This window comes from Hyla sarda, chromosome 4 (genome assembly GCF_029499605.1).
Source record: "Hyla sarda isolate aHylSar1 chromosome 4, aHylSar1.hap1, whole genome shotgun sequence".
In the NCBI taxonomy this organism is placed as follows: Eukaryota; Metazoa; Chordata; class Amphibia; order Anura; family Hylidae; genus Hyla; species Hyla sarda.
Window position 1 is genome coordinate 86,970,231 of NC_079192.1, and position 18,884 is coordinate 86,989,114.

An 18,884-nucleotide genomic window follows, 5' to 3' on the forward strand; every position below is an offset into this window, starting at 1 on the left:
AAATGAGGAATTACTGACTAAAGTTAAAATCACACACAGGACCGTGTGATTTTGAGAAAGTCATAAAAATGACAATGGAGAAGATGCGCCAAACTTTGGCGCAAAAAGACACTGCGCCAAAGTATTGCGCCAAAGTTACGTGAAAAAAAACACATACATCCTTTGATAAATACCCCCCCCATAGTGCTTTAAGACATATTGGGGGAGATTTATAAAACCTGTCCTGTGGAACAGTTGCTGTGTTGCCCATAGCAACCAATCAGATCGCTACTTTCATTTTTGAAAAGGCCTCTGCAAAATGAAAGAAGTGATCTGATTGGTTGCTATGGGCAACTTAGCAACTTTTCCTCTGGACAGGTTTTGATAAATCTCCATAATTGTACCCATAGATATTTTGTACCCATTCTAGTACATTTTGACCATCTACAAGGTTCCAGGAAAAAAGTAACAGCAGCAAATGGTAACATATAACTCACACCTGCCCGTAGACCAGGATGGCTTTTCCAGACATTCATCTGTTTGTTACAGCTTTGGCAACAATCAGGCATTTCTGCGACTAGTCAACACCATTGAAAAAACCAAATGTGTCCCTTATGGCTTCCTTTGTAAATTCTTTAGTACATCTCACATTGTTTTTACATCAGAATAACATGAAAGTCTTAGGAACAGGTGTAGTTTTAAGGTCTTGGGCCCCAGTGAAGAATCGGTGCACTAACCTTTCTATGCCATGCAATGTTGTCTTTCATACATATCAAGGAATAAGACAATATATTATTAGATTTATAGCAAGATATATCTGTCTATGGTTCTTATATTATAGGTCCTTTTTTTTTTTTTTAAATACGGAATAAACAGCCTTTTTCTGGTGGCAGAAAGTTAAACAGATTTGTAAATTACTCCTATTTAAAAATCTTAATCCTTCCAGTACTTATCTGCTGCTGTATGCTCCAGAGGAAGTTGTGTAGTTCTTTCCAGCCTGACCACAGTGCTCTCTACTGACACCTCTGTCCATGTTAAGAACTGTCCAGGTCAGGAGAGGTTTGCTATGGGGATTTGCTTCTACTCTGGAAAGAGGTGGCAGCAGAGAGCACTGTGGTCAGACTGGAAAGAACTACACAACTTTCTCTGGAGCATACAGCAGCTGATAAGTACTAGCAGGATTAAGAGTTTTAAATAGAAGTCATTTACAAATCTGTTTAATTTTCTGGCACCAGTTGATTTAATAACATTTTTTGTTTTCAAGAGTACCTCTTTAAGTGACAGAGGAGACTTTGATCTCTTTAGGCAGAAGAGCAAAGGTGCAACTGACACTTTTATATGCGCTGTTGTGTGTTGCTGTTTTTTTATTTTATTTTTGCTTCTTTAGGATGCCAAGAAATAATTTCAGATACATAAAACTAGTATACAAATCTGCCTTGTAATATACAGTTACAGCCCTATCTCCTGCTATTTTACCTAAGTTTAAAGCAATATTAAAGGGGTATTCCAGGATTTTTTTTATTGTTTCACAATGCTACAGGGACTGTAAAGTTAATGTAGTTCATAATATAGTGTCTGTATCTGTGTGTGGTGGTTTTCTCACAATTCTTGTGTGATTTTCACCCCAATATTTATGTATAACATCATATAAAATGACTGTTGTCTGAGATTTTTCCCAGGTTGCAATGTGGCCGAGACCTGACTCACTAGTCAGCTGATGACAGGAAGCCTGTCTGCTTCAATGGGCGGTGCGATCGCTTGGTGAGAGAGAGATCAATCTGCAACTACTGCAACAGCTGTAGGCACCCTGATTGAAAACCACAGGTCTTTTGAATGGATGCAGCTCATTTTTGTTTCATTGGGTGGGGTGGCTGATGTGTGGGAGGGAGGAAAATGGAATTATGGGATTTGCAGCAAAGAATAAAACTCAAAAACAAAATACCAGTTCACAAAAAGCTAGCCACAGCGTTATGGTAATCTCATAACATAGCCATTTACCTCAAGCGCTGATCCTTTCTAAGCATGTCCATTACTGTCTGCCAGGTATGTACTAAAATCACCTTATTGTCATGCTAAACAAGAAATAAAATTGTGGCACTCACCATACACGGTAGAATCTTTATTTTTTTTATTTTTTTTTGGAGTCCTATACGTACATTACAGGGGGAGATGAAACAATAGGGGTGTACAGCTGATTGGAGGCTACAGTTATTTTGCACAGATCAGTGCTTCATCGGGCATCAGTCCCTATGAAGCACTGATCAGTGCAAAAAAGGCTGTAGCTTCCAATCAGCTGTACCCCTATTGTTTTGTCTTCCCCCTGTGATGTAAGTATATGACTCCATAGTAGAAGAAGATTCTAGAGTAGATGGTGAGTGCCGCTATTTCCTTTCTTGTTGGACATTGAGTTACTGAGCATCAATATTAAGCAGAGCACCACTATATGGGAGCAATGCAACGAGACTTCTTGGTTCAAGAGAATTTATATTCAAAACGTTGAAGAGGTTGCAGGCTCCCATTTATAAAGATGATTCTTTATTCACAGGAATATGAACAACATTTCAACGCAACAGTGGAAAGCTTCTTTCAAGCTTTAAAAATACCCATGGTTAGGGTTGAAATGTTGCAGTTGATATTCCTGTGAATAAAGAATCTTCTTTCTGAATAGAAGAGTTGCGACCTGTTTTGAAAATCAATTCTATTCATCTGAATGCGGTTGTTTCCACAGTGGGCACATGGATTTCCTCAAGCCTTATTCAGTTGAATGGAACAGTTGCAGAAAATTCTGCAATATATTTGCCATGTGCAAATAGATTTTTCACAGTATTTCTAATATAATATTTATGGAGATCAGGATGAACAGAGCCATACACTTAGCAGCCATAACATTAAAAGCCAATATTGTGCAGATCCCATTTGTGCTACTGTGTGGTATCTGGCACCAAGATATTAGAAGCAAATGCCCTGTAAGTTGTAAGGTGGGACCTCCATGGATCAGACTTTTTTTTCCAGCCCATCCTACGGATGCTTTATTGAGATCTGGATAATGTGGAGGCCAAGTCACCACCTTGAACTCTTTGTCATGTTCCTCAAGCGATTTCTGAAAAACGTTCATGCTGAAAGAGGCCACTGCCATCAAGGAATACCACTGCCCTGAAGGGGACTTGGTCTGCAAAAACGTTTATGGTCTATAGATAATAAATATCAAGGTAACATCCACAAGATGCCAGATGTCCCAGCAGAACATATGCAGAGCTTCACATTGCCTCTGTCAGCTATGTCACACTACTGAATTTCCAAACTGAATTCTGCTTCTGAATTTCGGTCGGATATCCCACTGCTTGAAGGTAAAATGCATGAGAATGGGTTTTCCGTTAACCTATTCACGCTGTGGAATTTTCTGGGCAGAACTTTTGTCAGAAAATTCCGATCTAAAAAATTACGCCAAAACATTGAACTTGTTGAAGTGTTGCAGAAGAAGTTTTTCCAGATGGAGATTCTCAGTGTGAACCCAGCCTTAAAGGGAATTCTGATGGTTTATCTTTCCCAAATGAGCAATGCATAAGCACCATCCACATGATGTAAAAGATAATATGATCAATCGGACCAGACACCACTTTATATTGTTTCATGGTCCAGTTCTGATGTTTACATGTTATTTTGGGCTCTTTTGGTGGTGGATAGGGGTCAGGATGGGCACTCTGACCAGTCTGTAGCTATACAGCCCAATACACAGCAAGTTTGATGCCCTGTGTATTCTGATGCATTTCTTTTATAGCAGGCTCTAACTTTATCAGCAATTTGTGCTAAAGTAGCTGAGCTGTGGTATCAGACTAGACAGGCTAGCCTTTCCTCCTACCTTCAATCTATGGTCTTAGGTGCCCATGACCCAGTCAATGGTGGACAGGTTCTCCTTTCATTGACCTCTTTAGGTAGGTACTTACTACTGTATACCTTTATCTGCCCACAAAACCTTTTTGTAAATGCTCTGACTTATAGGCATTACAATTTTTCCTGCTTCCAACACATTTAGGGATATGTTGGCACTTCCATGGAATCTGTGGAGGGGCTCGAGGTAGGGTAAAGTCACAGATAGAAGAAAGATGATACCCAGCACTCACCAGTAATGCACACTGAATATTTATTATGCCATAGTTTAGTACAAGGACACGTTTCAGCCTGGGAGCCTTCCTCAGCTGTCTGCCTAGGCAGACAGCTGAGGAAGGCTTCCATGCCGAAACGCTTCCAACACATAAACCTGAAGAACTGACTGTTCACTTGCAGCCTTTATATCTCACCCCTTGACAGGTGCCATGATCAATATTATTCACTTCGGTCAAATGTGTTCATGTTAGGCTTTTCGGGGGAGATCCATCCTAGAGTGATGTAGTGCATAACATTGTTAAATGGAATATAATGTAAGAAAAGTTTTAAAAAGGGGAGGATCAAAACTGGCAATTCCTGTGCTAATCTTGATAAACAAAAAAACAAAAAGGGTACTAGCTTACCATGTCCCAAATTTGTTAACAGGCACATGCCTCCTTATAAATCTGTCGCACCTGAGCTTGTCTGTCTAGACTTTAAAGAAGCTTGGTGAAGAAGAAGGTAAGGATTTTCACAATTCACAAGACTTGTTGGCTGCTTTGCCAAGTATCTGGAAGCAGGATGATATTAGTCCACCCCTACCATAGACATGACAGGTCTACCTGCTGCTGTCTTCTGGGAAACTCCTAATCAGGCTCCAGAGAACTCTGGTTGGAAAACTGCCAATGGGAATGTTTAGAAAAAAATCTAATAAAATAACGCTAAAATGCAACACCAAAGGGATAGTATGAGACGTTGTTTACTGTAAGCAGACTTTCTTTACAAGCAGTCTGTTTTATACATAATACAACACACTGAAGTTCAGGCACCTAAGGGGTTAGCTGAGGATCTGTACACAGAAGGTTAGAGGGTACAAGATGCGAGGACAAGAGGTTTGAATTACACTTGGAGAGCTTAGATGAGTGACAAGGTATTCAGAGGTGAAACTACTTGGCCTACCCTCAAGGAATTGGATAGGGACATGACAAACCCACGGAGTGTCAGGTCCCAAGGAAAACGCCGCCTTCCGCACATTCCTGTCACCGGATCAGGCCATGGACAGGGCAAGATCAGTCTCTCACACCTCACTGTCATCAGGATGGGGCCCTGTAGAGGCTGCTGACAGCCAGAGTGCTTCAGGGATTCCCTGTTCATGTTCACTATAGGTCTACACACTTCAGGTTGTTGTATCACAACTAGGCCCATCCATTCATTGCCAGTCTTCCTAAGGCTAATATGCTGAACTTCACCTTTTTCTGTCACATTTCCCACACTCTGATGGTAACACCCATTTAGTGGTAAAAACACTTTAGACACATGGCCATTTTATGGCTGCCAAATTACTGAACTCCTTGACTTTGATGGAGTGCTACTATATGTCCATATGGCCCAGATAGGCAGAATCTTTACCCCCTGCACTTGGCTCATTTTCTAACACAATATAGTGAAGAATAAAAAATACTGTTTAATCTTATAATATGTTCTGTGCAAGATATATTGGCATCTACATCAGAAAATATATAGGAAGAAACCCAGCAATGTAGGATCATAGCTATTAGAATTGCAAAAATAGCAGCCAAATCTGGAGCTTGGTGCTCAATCAGGCCTAAAGGCCCTTCTTCCATTTGAGAGGCCATCACTGTTATAACAGACACCCCATTAGTAGGAGGCCTCTGCAGCAGGGCACGTAAGGAGTGCAGAGGTACTAGTTGCACTGGGGCTTTAGTGCCTAAGGAGGCCTAAAGGTCCCTCTGTCATATACTAGTACACTTGTAAGCAGCATATGATTGGTGGGGGTCCTGTTAAAGCTATTTCATTGGGACCCAGTAGTTAGAATATTTCATTAGGAGTGTAGATCTAGGCGGTGTAGAGGTAGTAGTTGCACCTGGTCCCTGGTGCCTGATGAATTTAAAGCAGCCCCTGAAGAATCCACTGGTATTGAAATAGCACTCGGTAGATGATGGTGCCTGATTACATATTTTTCAGTTGGGCCCATTCTACAAGTTATATGTCAGTAGCTACAGTATATAATATAATACTATCTAGAAAGTATTATCTTAAATAGCTTGTAGTGACTTCCTGCAGTGACTTTTGTGACACTACCACTCCCAACATGCTTTGAGAGCATTACAGCTATCATGGCATTCTGGGAGTTTTTAATAATTTTCCAGTTGGTTGAAACAGTGATTGGACAGGTATCATTTTAACCCTAACTACTTCCTATTAAAATAACATACAAGCTAACATGTGCGTGTTATGGGGGACGAGGGGTCTCAGCGGAATGACACACATGAACGATAAAGTAATAGAAACTATGAAAAAAGTTTAATCTGCATATGGCAAACAAATGAAACTTACTTATCAAGGTATTTCTCTTTAAACTATTTCTAGCTATAGTGTAAACCTTTCCCCTGTCTGCAGGTGGTAGATGAGGCCGTCTGGGTGGGCCAATCAATTCCTATCTCCTGTCAGATCTTTTTCTATACCTCATTCTGTGGTTACATAACCGTACCACACAGATGTACACCCCCCCCCCCCCCTCCCATGCCTTGTTTATATTAATCCAGGCTACCGGGCCCACAATGCCCCATTGTGCTCCTACCCACAGACATCTGAATGAAAAAGCAAGGCAGCCATTTTTAAAATCCCATGAATAGCAACAACACAAAAAAATGACCTCTGCTTGCAGCAGTGTGCAGCCCGGAGTCAGGACCGTACCTGTACGTTATTTGTTCGGAATGATTCATAAAGGGAGCAGAAGGGGTTAAGCCCCAAAAAGGCACTCCCTCCTCGCCTCACTCCCTCTGGCTTCTTCCATGACAGGTTGGCTAAACCTCAAAACACTGACTTGACAGTTTAATAAGTTAGATGTCTCACTAAGTTAAACAGATGTCACCACTCACTCTGTGCTGTTAAATAGCCCGAGGGGGATAAAACTGAGAGGAATCACAGAAAAACAGCCTGTTTCTGTTGATTAAATGTCGGTGTCATAAATCAGTAAAACAATTCTGTCATTTATCAAAGGGAAGAGCCCTTGTTCTTGAGCCTTTGAAGTGAGAAAGGGCTGTAATTTCCAAGCCATAAAGATACTTAGCTTTCTCATGTGTCAGAGACTTGGACTGACAGCAGTATGGTATCTGAGCCGCTCTGTTGACACACCTATGCTGCTAATATGAGAGTCAGAACAAAAGCAGGTTGTAATAGAAGAGGATCAGACAAGAAGTCTGTACACACGGACGTGTCATGTAGGCCAATCGGCTTTATGACATCTCGGCAAATGCCTTCTCGGTTCCACCTGGACAACGTTATTATCACAAGCCTAATGGAGGCGGCCATTAACTTGTGATAACACTCCACTTTTATTTCCCCTTCAGGGAAGGCTTAATAGTTAGTTATATAGCAGAAATATATCCTATTTTTCCCATCCGCGTTTCTACTAATCAAACACTTAGGGCCGTTGTGCACAGCGATTTTAGCCATGCAGTGCCAGTCATTAGCTGGGCATGTCTCAAAACACAGAGTGGCAGGGACAATAAAGGCGATCAATGAAATTATTGGGCATTTAGCAGATGCAGGTTCAGAGATAACAAACATGGCTCTCAGAAATGGCTAATGGTCATTAGGTCATGTTGAAATGCAGTCCAGTCTGCAGGCAGCATGTTATAGAGTAGATTGATATATATAGGTTGGTGGGAATGTTCCAGGATAACTGGACATTTATTCATTTATTCATTAAGTAGTCATGTGGGCGGTCCCACTCTGTGATTGACAGCTCTCTATATGCTACTCAGATATACTTATTAGCACCGCCCACTTGACTACATACCCCAGAATTAACAGAGATTTACGTAAATAACTAAGTTATCTAGAACATTTCCCATAAAACTATATATATCAATCTGCTCAGCTCCTTCTGCTCTATAACGTAATGCCGGAAGAATGAACTGTATTTTCAATTTAACTGGGTTTCCTTTTGGTGTAACAGTGTTAAATTTTAGCGCAGGTAGGATCAATATGACTTAAAAAGGCGCCGTAACACATTAAGGGCTTATGTTGGGTGTTGAATCTACAGAGATATCCTTCCCTAGAAGCAATGCTTCTACAGGAGAATACCTCTACACATGGCATGGAACAGACAATGACACACGTTTTTGTTCTGTCAGTAGAGGCCTGATGTAATTCTATGGTAGCTCTATTATGGCTTTGCACAAATGAAGAAGAAATACAGCTGTATGCAGGATGCCTTAGGCTTCCATTGTCTGTGGAATAGGAGGAACAGGCTGGGGTATATAATATTACAACATTCTTGAGATATGAGAAGCTTGGGTTATTAAATCTTTAAAACATTTTAGCAAAATTAGAAGTATTTACTGTATTTTTAGACATGTCGTAAGTAATGAATGTCGGGGTACGTTTGTCAGGTCATATAGACAGTCTGGACGTATTCATATGGAAGAATGGGGATTTGATAACAAACCTAACAAGTCAAACAGTACAGTTGGCCATAGACAAAGATAGCTGCCAGCTGAAGACCAGCTACCTTTCCCAATCCTAATAAGCCAAGAGTGCATCTGTTCTCAATGCGGTGGAAGAAAGCTGCAGCCAGACACTTAACCTCTTCAGGACGCAGGGCGTATGGATACGCCCTGCATTCCGAGTCCTTAAGGACGCAGGGCGTATCCATATGCCCGTGGGAAACCCGGTCCCCACCGCTAGCCGGTTGGGAACCGGAGCCGGATGCCTGCTGAAATCGTTCAGCAGGCATCTCGGCATATCGCCCAGGGGGGTCATCAGGACCCCCAATTTCCACGATCGCAGCACATCGCTCATCAATTCAGACGAGCGATGTGCTGCGATTCTGTTCCCCGCCGCTCACCGGGCGGGGATCGGAGCCGGATGTCTGCTGATTTCAATCAGCAGACATCCCGGCAGTGTGCCGGAGGAGGTCCGGAGGACCTCTTATACCGGCGATCGCTGCAGGACGCCGGTAACTACTTACCGGCATTCTGCAGTGGTTCCGGGTCATCAGGGTCACGTGTGACCCTGTGACCCAGATATAGATGGTGACTGGTGGTGTAGTATACACCACCAATCACCATCCATGCTGTACTGGGGGCCGGCATTGTGGCAACCCCCCTCACTACAGTTGTGATTGGGTGGCCAAAGTGGCCACACCAATCACAGTGTAATGGGAGGGGATTGGGTGGGCTAGGAGCATGTTGCTCCATTCGGCCCGCCATTTCACAGAGATCTGGCGAGCAGGACGGAGCCCCGTGCTTCTCACCATCCCCTCACAGTAAAAAAAAAAAGTGCCCCTTGCCCCATTTCTGTGGCCCCTTGGCACAGAAATCCCCAGGGATAGCTTTAGATTTAGGTAGGGACAGGTTAAGGTTAAAAAAAAAAAAAAAAAAAAAAAAGTTTATAGCTTTAGATTTAGGTAGGGACAGGTTAAGGTTAAAAAAAAAATAAAAAAGTTTTAAATTTTTTTTTTCAGCGTACCTCAGTGGGTGTCCGTGGGTCCGTAGCATCTTTAGCTGCGTGACCCCGCCCCTGCTGGGTCGCTGCGGTCTGCCGCCAGTCTTTTTTTTTTGGCGCAGATCTTTTTACATTTTTTTTTCCTAAGCGTGTGTGCAGACCCTCTTAGTTATAAAAGAGCGGTCCTCCACCATTTGTTAAAGCCCACCCGCCGCTGATCAGTCCCGTAGTACTGATCAGCGTTTTTTTTTTATGGTGCCGGTGCTTTTTTTCGCGTTTTCTAGCGCTTTTTTGCACCCATACGCGGTCCGTGCCACCAGTAGCAGGCGTGTACTGTGTGGCCGGACCTTACCTGTGTGTGCGGCGTGCCTCACCGCTGTCAGTGATTTATCACTGATCAGTGTTTTTTTTATTGGTACAGGCACTTTTTTCGGTTAACGCGTATATTTTTTTTGCACCCATAGGCGGTCCGTGCCACCAGTAGCAGGCGTGTACTGTGTGGACGGACCGGACCGTACCTGTGTGTGCAGCCTGTCCAATCGCTGTCAGTGATTTATCACTGATCAGCGGGTTTTTTTTGGGTTCAGGCGGGTGAATTTTTTCGGGGTTAAGTGTTTTTTTATTTTATTTTTCGAGTTTTTTGTGTGGGGGTCTGTGTACAAGCCACCAGCCACTGTTCTGGGCTGAGTGGCCAGACCACCCACTGACTTCTGCGCCCCATGCCGCCACAAGCGCTAATCAGTGCGCACACCACTGATTAGATAAACACTTTTTTTTGGTGCAGGGCTTTTTTGCGCTAGAAGTCCCTTTTTTTGTTTTAAAAAAAAGACCCCTTTTTATTTTTTTTTCTGTTAGGGCGGGTTAGTTTAGTTAGGTTAGGTTAGGGAGGGTTAGGGCGAGTTAGGGAGGTAGTCTCGCACCACACCACACACAGCACATACACCAATAAAGTTTCCCCCCCCACACACACACACACACACACCCGTATCCCCAATAGAGTAGGGAAATGGCCCGTAGAGTGTTTTCGGCGGAGGAGGCATATGCCATAATTGCCTCCGACACCGAGAGCGGCTCAGAGGACGATGAAGACCCCACCTTCCTTATTTCATCGTCCTCCTCATCATCTAGTTCTGATGATGAGCCACCAAGGCGGCGGAGATCCTTGCGGTGCCGCAAACCTCCTCTGTCCTTGACCCTGTGCCCCATGCTAGTATGAATCCCCCTGACGCTCATACTAGTGAAGCCCCCCTGCCAAGGTCACCGATACCTCGTACCGGAGAACTTGTCTGGACTCAGCCAGCGGACCACGAGTTTGTGATTCCTGAGTTTGTTGGCAACTCAGGAATCAAGATTAACATCGCCAGGTTCACTGAAAAGGACTTTTTCGGTAATTTTTTCAGTGACAACTTTGTTAATCTAATGGTTACACAGACGAATCTGTATGCCCAACAGTTCGTTGCCGCTAACCCAGGCTCACTTTTAGCTAGACCCGGCGGCTGGACTCCAGTCGATGCAGCCGAAATGAGGACCTTTTGGGGCCTTGCGCTGCATATGGGTCTAGTTAAAAAACCCAGTGTCAGGCAATATTGGAGTGGGAACATTTTCTACCAGACCCCGCTCTACAGTATGGCCATGACACGTCCCTGGTTCGAGGCCATTCGGAGATGTTTGCATTGTGCTGATAATGCAGCATGTCCCCCCCGAACTGATCCCGCGTATGACCGCCTGTATAAAATCAGGCCGGTCATCAATCACTTCGGGGCCAGATTTTGGGAGGCCTATGTCCCTGGAAGGGAGGTCGCTATTGATGAGTCTCTCATCAGCTTTAAGGGGAGACTTCGCTTCCGGCAATACATCCCTACCAAGCAAGCACGGTATGGCGTGAAGATGTATAGACTTTGCGAGAGTAACTCCGGGTACACTTGCAAGTTTATGGTGTATGAGGGACGAGATTCCCGCATTGAACCCCCAGATTGTTCCCCCACTCTGGGTGTTAGCAGGAAAATCATTTGGGGCCTTTTGCACCCATTGCTAGATAAAGGTTACCACCTTTACGTGAATAACTTTTATACTACTGTCCCTCTCTTTATATCCCTCGCCGCCAGATCCACGGTCGCTTGTGGGACAGTCCGGAAGAATCAAAGAGGCCTTCCTTCCTATCCCCTGCAGACTCCTATCCCCCGGGGTGAGTCCCGTGCCTTTTCCCATAAGAACCTGTTGTTGGTCCGGTATAAGGACAAGAGGGATGTCCTTATGCTCACCACTATTCATGGGAACGGCAGCACCCCTGTCCCTGTGCGATGGAACCGTGGGACCGGTCCTCAAGCCCGATTGTATTCTGGACTACAATCGGTATATAGGGGTAGTTGATCTTTCTGATCAAGTCCTCAAGCCATATAATGCCATGCGGAAAACAAAGGCATGGTGCAAAAAAGTTGCGGTCTACATGGTACAACGCTTTTGTACTGTACAAGTACGCTGGCAACACAGGGACATACCTGCAGTTCCAAGAGGAAGTTCTAAAGGCCCTCATCTATGGTGACCACCAAAGAGCGGGTCAGAGCACCTCTGGAATTGTGGGCACCTGGATAGTCCCTGGCCAACACTTTCCAGGTGTGATCCCCCACACTGGAAAGAAGGGACGATCTCAGAAGAAATGCAGAGTGTGTCGCAAGAGGGTGATTCGGAAGGACACCACCACTCAATGCGACACTTGCCCCGATCATCCGGGCCTCTGCATAGGCTGCTTCAGGGAGTATCACACTTCCATGGAGTACTTCATTTTCCATCCTTTGCCCTAATTTTCATCCCCCAAAATTCGACTCCAATGTACCAGTCCAGAGTACTTTGTCTTCCAAATTTTATACCAAACCCCCCCCTCAAAAAAAAAGAAAAAACGTTTTCCCAATACCCCCAATATCTTTTTTATTTCTTCCCCCTAATGGGTCATGGGACACAGAGTCAACAGCATTGGAGGTTTGCAGTTGCCTCAAATGCGCAACACTCTCTCTTCACCTGAGCGGGTTGCATATCTGAGGTAACAGAATAGGGATGGCCCCACACATCCCCTTCCCAGAATGATGATTCAGAGTATAGGGTTTGGGGTGGGCATCATTTTTACTTTTGGCTGTACTCTGGGTCATCATTCTGGGAAAATAATTGGCATATCAGTACTAAAATTGCAATCCCCCCCCCCCCCCCCCATAGTATACTTCATCCATGCCTGGAAAATAAATGAAGGGAACACCCGTCTGTTCCAAATCTCCACTTCACCATATACACCTTCCCTAGGGGGTGTACTGTTTGTAATAGGTTCACATGTGGGTGTTCCTTTCTTGTATTTTCCTCTGAATGTATGTAACTGTTAGGTCCGTAACAAACATCTGCCTCAAATGCAGAGAGTTCTCGCTGAGCTCTGTCGTATTTCCAGGCGACAATTCGGAGTCACATGTTAGTTGTTTCCAGAAAAATGAAGCAGAGCATAGGTTGAAATTTGCAATTTTCAAAAGCTACCCTTCATCCATTCCTGGAAAATAAATTTAGGAAACACCCGTGCGTTCAAAATGTCCTCTTTACCCCTATACCCATTCCTCAGGGTGGGTACTTTCTGTAATGGTGTCACATGTGGGTGTTTCATTTTTGTATTTTCCTCAGAAAATATGTAACCGTCAGCTACTGATATGCCATAGGGCACAAATACAAAGTGACCTCTATGACTTCTGAGCTTTGTTGTGCGCCCGCCCAGCACGTTACCCCATATGTGGATGTATTTTTATAGTCAGGGGGAAAAGCCCTCCAAAATTTGTAACCCAATTCCTCATATTACCCCTTGTGAAAATGTTAAAAATTGGGTAACCCCAGCATTTTACTGTAAAAAATCTAATTTTTCAATTTATGGCCCACTTTTCAAAAAACCTGTGAGGTGTTATTTCCCACTGTACCCCTTGTTATGTTCATTGAGGGGTGTAGTTTCTAAAATGGTGTCACATGTGGGTTTTTTTTTTGCTGTTGGGGGCTTTATAAATGCACATGACCCCCGACTTCAATTTCAACAAAATTTTCACTCCTTCTATTCTGAGCATTGTAGTGCGTCCACAGAGCAATTTACATCCACATATGGGGTATTTTTTTTCTCAGACAAAATTGTTCTACAAATTTTGGAGGCCTATTGCCCTATTTCTCAATGTGAAAATGAAACATTTGGGGTAACACTATCAATATATCAAATTTTTCACTTTTATGGCCCACTGTTCAAAAAAACCTGTGAGGTGTAAGTACTCACTGTAACACTGTTACGTTCCCCGAGGGGTCTAGTTTCCAAAATAGTATGCCATGTGTTTTTTTTTTTTTGCTGTCCTGGCACCATGGGGGCTTCCTAAAGGCTGCATGCCCCCAGAGCAAAATTTGTAACTCCTCTTCTGAGACCTGTAGTGTGCCAGCAGAGCACTTTTCAACCCCATATAGGGTGTTTTCTGAATCGAGAGAAATTGGGCTTCAAATTTTGTGGGGTATTTTCTACTTTAACCCTTTGTAAAAATGTAAAATTTATATATTATATATTTTTTTCATATGCAAAAGTCGTGAAACCCCTGTGGGGTATTAAGGTTCACTTTACCCCTTGTTACGTTCCACAAGGGGTCTAGTTTCCAAAATGGTATGCCATGTGGGTTTTTTTTCTGTCCTGGCACCATAGGGGCTTCCTAAATGCAGCATGCCCCCAGAGCAAAATTTGCTTCCAAAAAGCCAAATGTGACTCCTTCTCTTCTGAGACCTGTAGTGCGCCAGCAGAGCTTTTTTCACCCCCATATGGGGTGTTTTCTGAATCGGGAGAAATTGGGCTTCAAATTTTGGGGGGTATTTTCTGCTTTAACCCTTTGTAAAAATGTAAAATTTTTGAGGAACATATGCAAAAGTTGTGAAACCCCTGTGGGGTATTAAGGTTCACTTTACCCCTTGTTATGTTCTCCAAAGGGGTCAAGTTTCCAAAATGGAATGCCATGTTTTTTTTTTTGCTGTTTTGAGACCCTAGGGGCTTCCTAAAGGTGACATGCCCCCCAAAAACCAGTTCAGAAAAATGTTCTCTCCAACATCCCCTTGTCGCTCTTTCCCTTCTGAGCCCTCTACTGCGCCCGCCGAACAATTTACATAGACATATGAGGTATGTGCCTACTCGAGAGAAATTGGGCTACAAACATAAGTATAAATTTTCTCCTTTTACCCCTTGCAAAAATTCAAAAATTGGGTCTACAAGAACATGCGAGTGTAAAAAATGAAGATTTTGAATTTACTCCTTCACTTTGCTGCTATTCCTATGAAACACCTAAAGCGTTAAAATGCTGACTGAATGTCATTTTGAATACTTTGGGGGGTGTAGGTTTTATAATGGGACCATTTGTGGGATAATTCTAATATGAAGACCCTTAAAATCCACTTCAAAACTGAACTGGTCCCTGAAAAATATCGAGTTTGAAAATTTTGTGAAAAATGTGAAAATTGCTGCTGAACTTTAAAGCCCTCGGGTGTCTTCCAAAAGTAAAAACATGTCAATTTTATGATGCAAACATAAAGTAGACATATTGTATATGTGATCCAAAAAAATATATATTTTGAATATCCATTTTCCTTACAAGCAGAGAGCTTCAAAGTTTGAAAAATGCAAAATGTAAATTTTTTTCATCAAATTTGGGGATTTTTCACCAAGAAAGGATGCAAGTTACCACTAAATTTTACCACTATGTTAAAGTAGAATATGTCACGAAAAAACTATCTCGGAATCAGATTGATAAGTAAAAGAGTTATTCCAGAGTTATTAATGTTTAAAGTGACAGTGGTCAGAATTGCAAAAAAGGGCTCAGTCCTTAAGGGGTTAAAGGGGTACTCTGAACCCCCCCCCCCCAACGAGCCTCCGCCCCGCATTGCCAGTCACCCTGCATGGAGCGAACTTCGCTCCATGCACCGGATGTCTGGGGTGCTGCAGTTGAGATCGCGGGGATCCCCAGTTGGTTGGTTGGTTGGTTGGTTGGTTGGTTGGTTGGTTGGTTGGGACCACCGTGATCAGACATCTTATCCCCTATCCAAAGGATAGGGGATAAGATGTCTAGGGGCAGAGTACTCCTTTAATCCAACATGTCCAACTATTCTCTTCTCTGACAACAGTTGTGTTGGTAGGCACCATGCACATGGAATGTTTGGCCGATCCCACTGATATTGGAGAGATTGGACAACTTTAATCTAATGTACATTGGAATAGTGTTGGAATAATTGGCCATACATGTAAGATAGCATTTCAATCTCTAAATCCCACAGAGCTGAGCATGCATATATTCTGAACATTAGACCACATGCCCAACCATCAACTACCTGACAGCTGAAGTTTTAGCAAAGCAGCATGCACAAGATGGTCATCTAAACTCGCCAAAATCTGCATGTTCATCTAACTCGGATATGTGTTTGGATGTATGTTTATAGCCAGCTTTAGGGCAATGTGACATGGTAATGCCCAGTCCTTAAACTGGTTAATCTCAGCAATCTAACAAGAATAGCCTCTTGAGAAGAGAAACTTCAATGAGAGTATTAGGTAAAGTGTTAAACAACAATACTACAGCATTGAACCAAATTATTCGAAATTCTCCTAATAATATGCAAGACTGTGGGGAATTTGGTGAACAAGCTGACCATTCCATGTGTTTACAAAAAATGTATTTATTGGATATGAGTTATAGGCAAGTTTAATAAGCTTAGAACACTCCTACATTATTGTAAAGAATTAAAGCATAGGATACCGAATTGTATATAACACATGATGATAAGCCAAGTGAACCCATACACCCACACATGCCTACTTCTTGACAATACGTGATTACTATTTTAATGCTACAGAAAAGCTCCTTTGACAAAACATCTAGAAAGTTCCTGTGTAGTTATGTTTGACATGTTAGAAGAACAATGTCCAGTGTCATCGCCATAATGTGCTAATTGATGGATGGCCAGAGAACACAGCTATGATTTATTGCCGCCATCTCAACACCTTCAGAACACATACGTGACTCACCTATATTTGTCAAGTAACTGCTACATAACCACATACCCCTCTATAAACCTACTGTACATACTGGATTTTATGTCTAAATAAGTACCTAATGCCCAAGGCTTTTTACTCAGCTTCTGTTTTATCTTGAAATCTAGCCCATAATAGCAGAATGTTTACAGCCACGCATACACTACATTTTTGTACACCTGAACCAAAGGTCAGCTATTTGCCCCTTGTACAGATTCCCCTATACGTATTGATCTCGTCCTTCTGACACAGAATATTGAACAAAACAATAGGCTCCCGGCAAAATAATTTATAATTATATTTAAATGTTTAAACCTGTTACTTAACCTTTGGAAAGATGACACACTACATATTCATTAACTATTTCTCCTACAATTTCCAAAATATTTTTGCCTAAAAAATGTATTTGCTGTGAACTTCCATTTAGGTGGCCTTAATGTAATTGTCCCCAACCTGCAGCTCTCCAGTTGTAAGATTCTGGTCTAATACGTGTGCAGACACTGTGAAGCTAATGCAAGAAAATACTTTCTAGCATAATCCTTAACTTGACCTAGCAACAGGCTAGTATAAAAAGGTCATTGTGCTGCGTTTACATTGTATCTTAAAAGGGTTATCTGGTGATACACACATTTTTTTTTTATAGGGGTCAAGCTGTCTTTTCCATCCAAAAACTAATTTCTACTTGCAAAAATATTTGTAGATAACCCACCTCGCCTGTCACTATCCCCCACTGAATGTATCCCATGGGACCGTGTCTCAGGTGAGTAGCCACTCCTGCTTTCATTTTTACACAACCAGTCCCTGATTATAGTGATGACCCACCTTGGCCAGTGATTGGTGAAGTGGGCACTTCCTGCATGTCAAAATGAATTGAAATATTTTTTTAAGCACAACCCAAGCACATAGATATTAGATTCCCATAAAACCCTTTTGACTCTGGGGAGAAAAAAAATTATCAGACTTTGAATTTAACATGCCCAATTGAAGAGGCCCCCATAAACATAAGACCGATAACATAGTTGATCACACCAAAATCATTGGGTTTGGATAACATTTCTCCAATATATGTATATATATTTTTTTTTTCTTCAGGGGTCCCTAAAGTTAGACACTTCTCTTTACTTGTAGTAAAGAAGGTAACCTTCTACCCCACTGACAGCCTTTGGCATTCATTAATCACCACACACAGTGACCTTACTAGTCCTCGGATGGGATCCCAGGACAATGTCAACTTCTCATGACTGATCTTTCTCTTTTCTCACAGAATCAGGGAAGTGCCAGACCTCTGACACGGTGGGGGTCCGAGAATGGGAAGACAGCTGACCAACTGTTGTCTATGACAAATACACCAGTTGCACTAAAGCTGACCTCAAATAATTATGTTACAGCACAGAGGTGTAACGTGAAGCTGGGCCTCAGTGCAAAATCTGTCATAAAGCCCCGATCTTACTATGTGCTATTTATAATGCTGGTGTCGTCTTATGGGGCAAGATAACTTTGGGCAACCAAAAGGACCCTGGCCTGAATGAAACTGCTAACTCTGCACCTCTGGGAGAGCTTAAAGAGCCTTGTTGAGTTGCTTTCAACAGTAGAGTGGTGCATAGTCCGGGATCAGTCCAACGCCGCTCTCCACACACAACTAACTTTCTTTGTTTAGATCTGTTTCCTGATAACACTTGGCATGTTCCCAGCTGTCAGCAAAATATGTACTGAGTTAAGAGCCTTGCTGTCTTCTGCTCCTATTGGCCGGTGTTCAAAACCTTCAGCTTATGAGAGCAGATGAGGGACTGATGACATGTTTATAGAATGCATAAACATTTCAGAACATACTCACTGTATGTATATATTAAATGTATACATTGTGAAGTTCAGATAAATGTTTTATCAGGGGGGATTTATATACAGTCAGGCGCAAAGCACATAACACATATAAAACCAACGCTCCAGACAGTAATCCAACACAGAGATGCTCAAAGGGATAACATATCCTGCCTGTGTGATATATATATAATTTATTTTACACCCCTCCCTGGACTTTGTAAACCCCTCACTGGGGTAAAGTTGTGGATAAGTTGAACCTATGTAAGATTTAAAGGAATTAATTTGATTGCAGTCGGCACGGACCAACGAATACATTTAACATACTAGACTTTTTTCTTGTAAAGTAGGGAATGACAAAGACGTTTTGTGGTCTCTACGCTAGTTTACGATAACGTTTCTGGACATAGACTAATGCTCTTCATTTACCATAATACGAATAGACATTTATAATCCCACACCCACAAGGTCT

At 42.5% G+C, this 18,884-nt stretch overlaps 1 long non-coding RNA gene across 1 annotated transcript; it reads left to right on the plus strand.

Annotated features, from left to right (window-relative positions):
* Positions 1 to 376: 376 nt before the first annotated feature.
* On the plus strand, positions 377 to 18,598 carry LOC130366850 (uncharacterized). Its single transcript, XR_008891949.1, has 3 exons — positions 377 to 460; positions 17,238 to 17,354; positions 17,859 to 18,598. It is a non-coding gene; the product is annotated as an uncharacterized LOC130366850 (long non-coding RNA).
* Positions 18,599 to 18,884: the final 286 nt, after the last annotated feature.